This window comes from Malurus melanocephalus, unplaced genomic scaffold, assembly GCF_030028575.1.
Source record: "Malurus melanocephalus ecotype Western Australia unplaced genomic scaffold, MMel_1.1 scaffold_2335, whole genome shotgun sequence".
Taxonomy (NCBI): Eukaryota; Metazoa; Chordata; class Aves; order Passeriformes; family Maluridae; genus Malurus; species Malurus melanocephalus.
Genome location: NW_026625567.1, coordinates 6,896 through 9,624, shown reverse-complemented (window position 1 = coordinate 9,624; position 2,729 = coordinate 6,896). Strand labels below are relative to the sequence as shown.

At 34.1% G+C, this 2,729-nt stretch overlaps 1 long non-coding RNA gene across 1 annotated transcript; it reads right to left on the bottom strand.

Moving 5' to 3' along the window:
- Window positions 1–412: 412 nt before the first annotated feature.
- LOC130587727 (uncharacterized) lies at window positions 413–2,281 on the bottom strand. The gene is made up of 3 exons (XR_008966841.1): window positions 2,196–2,281; window positions 1,815–1,879; window positions 413–468 (listed from the first exon to the last, which is right to left on the bottom strand). It is a non-coding gene; the product is annotated as an uncharacterized LOC130587727 (long non-coding RNA).
- Window positions 2,282–2,729: the final 448 nt, after the last annotated feature.

The following is a 2,729-nucleotide window of genomic DNA, read 5'->3' as shown; positions in this document are numbered from 1 at the left end:
TCCCAATTTTTTCCCCAAATTCCCAAATTTTCACCCCAATTTTTCCCCAAATTCCCCCATTTTTAACCCTTTAATTCCCATTTTTCCCCTTTTTTCTGTTTATTTTTCCCATTTTTTCCTATTTTTCCCATTTTTCTCCCAATTTTTTTCCCTCATTTTTTCCGCAATTTCTCCCCAATTTTTTTCCCAAATATCCTCAAATTTTTCCCATTTTTTCCCATTTTTCCTCATTTTTCCCCCATTTTTTTCCCATTTTTCTCCTTTTTCCCTGTTTTTTTCCCCATTTTTTCCCCATTTTTATCCCAATTTTTTTTCCAAATTCCCAGAATTTTTTCCCCATTTTTCCCATTTTTTTCCCATTTCCCCCATTTCCCCCATTTTCACCATTTTTCCCATTTTTTCCCCATTTTCACCTCTCTCTGTTTTCTTCGCCATTTCCAGGGATTTGCTGAGGGCGCGGATGCGGAGCTGAAACGAACTGGGAGTTACTGGTTTGGACTGGTTTATACTGGGAGGGAAAATTTGGGGAAATTTGGTGAAATTTGGGTAAAATTTGAGCAAAATTTGGGAAAAAAATGGGGAAAAAATGATGAAAAATGGTAAAAATATGGGAAAAAATGGTTTTAAATGGGATTTTTATACTGGTTTGTACTGGTTTGGACTGGATTATACTGGGAGGGGATTTTTGGGAAAATTTGGCAAAATTTGGGTAAAAATTGAGGGAAATTTGGGCAAAATTTGGGTGAAATTTGGCGAAAAAATGGGAAAAAATGATAAAAAATGGGAAAAAAGAGGATTTTTATACTGGTTTATACTGGTTTATACTGGGAGGGGATTTTCAGGGAAATTTGGCAAAATTTGGTAAAATTTGAGGAAAATTTGGGTAAAAAATAACAAAAAAATGGAGAAAAAATAGGGAAAAATTGGTTTTCAAGCGATTTTTTAAACTGGTTTGTACTGGTTTATAATGGTTTATACTGGTTTGGACTGGGAGGGGATTTGGTGAAAAATTTGGGGTAAATTCGGTGAAATTTGGGCAAAATTTAAGTGAAATTTGGGAAAAAATTAGGAAAAAATCGGGAAAAAATGATAAAAAATGGGAAAAATTTGGTTTTAAAAGGGATTTTTTGTACTGGTTTGGACTGGTTTGGACTGGGAGGGGATGGAGGAAAAATTTGGGGAAAATTCAGAGAAATTTGGGCAAAATTTGGGAAAAAAATGGGGAAAAAATGATAAAAAATGGGGAAAAAATGGTAAAAATATGGCAAAAATTGGTTTTAAATGGGATTTTTATACTGGTTTATACTGGTTTATACTGGTTTGGACTGGTTTATACTGGGAGGGGATTTTGGGGGAAATTTGGTGAGATTTGGTAAAAATTTAGGAAAAAAATGGGAAAAAAATGGGGGGAGAAATGGGAAAATTTCAAGGAAAATTTGGGGAAAAATGGGCAAAAATTGGATAAAATTGGAAAAAATGGGGAAAAATTGGGGAAAAATTGGGAAATGGGGGAAAAATGGGAAAAAATGGGGAAAATTTGGAGAAAAATTTGGGGAAAAAATGGGATAAAAAATGGAAAAAAATAGGGAAAAATGGGGAAAAATTTGGGAAAATTTTGGGAAAAATGGGGGGAAAAAAGTGGTTTTTTCCATTTTTTCCCCATTTTTCCCATTTTTCTCCAATTTTTCCCCATTTTCCACCGATTTTCTCCATTCTTTTTTTGTTTTTCCCCAATTTTTTTCCCATTTTTCCCCATTTTTTCCATTTTTTCCCCATTTTTCCCATTTTTCCCCATTTTTTCCCATTTTTCTCACCACAATTTCTCCGTTCTCGCGGCGTCTCCGGATTTGTCCCCTCCAGGGGGGGGAGGGGCGTCCGTCTGAAAAACCCAAAATTCACTTTTTTTACCTCAAAATCCCCAATTAAAAAAAAAAATCCCAAATGATGAAAAAATCCCCATTTTTCCACCCAAAATTCCCAATTTTTTCTCCCAAAATCCCCATTTTTCACCCCAAAATTCTCCTTTTCCCCAAAAAAATTCCCACTCTTTACCCAAAATCCCCAAATTTTCCCAAAATCTCCCAATTTTCACTTAAAAAACTCCATTTTCTTCACAAAAAGTTCCATTTTTTAACACAAAATTTCCATTTTTCACCCCAAAATTCCCCAATTTTCCCAAAATTCCCATTTTTTACCTGCGAAGCTCCAATCGGGGAGGTCCTTGAGACGCCTGAGGGAGAAAAAACCAAAATTTCTGCCCAAAATTCCCAAAAAATTCCAAAATTTTCCCAAAAAATCCCCAAGAATCCCAAAAAATCCAAAAAATTCCCCAAAAATTCCAAATTTTTTCCCCAAAAAGCCCCAAAATTCCCATTTTTTACCAAAAGTTCCCAAATTTCACCCAAACTTCTGAAATTTTAACCCAAATTTTAATTTTTACTCAAAATTCAGATTTTTACCCCAAATTTCTCATTTTTCCCACATTTTTTGCCAAAAATTTCCATTTTTTACCCGAAATTCCCAAATTTTAACTCAAAATTCTCCATTTTTTTACCCAAAATTTTCCATTTTTCCACTTTTAACCCAAAATTGCCATTTTTCCCAAAATTTCTCATTTTTTATCCCAAATTTCTCTTTTTTTTCCCCATTTTTCACCCAAAATCTCCCATTTTTTTCCCAAAATTCCCAAATTTTTACCCCAAATTTTCCATTTTCCCCCAATTTTTACC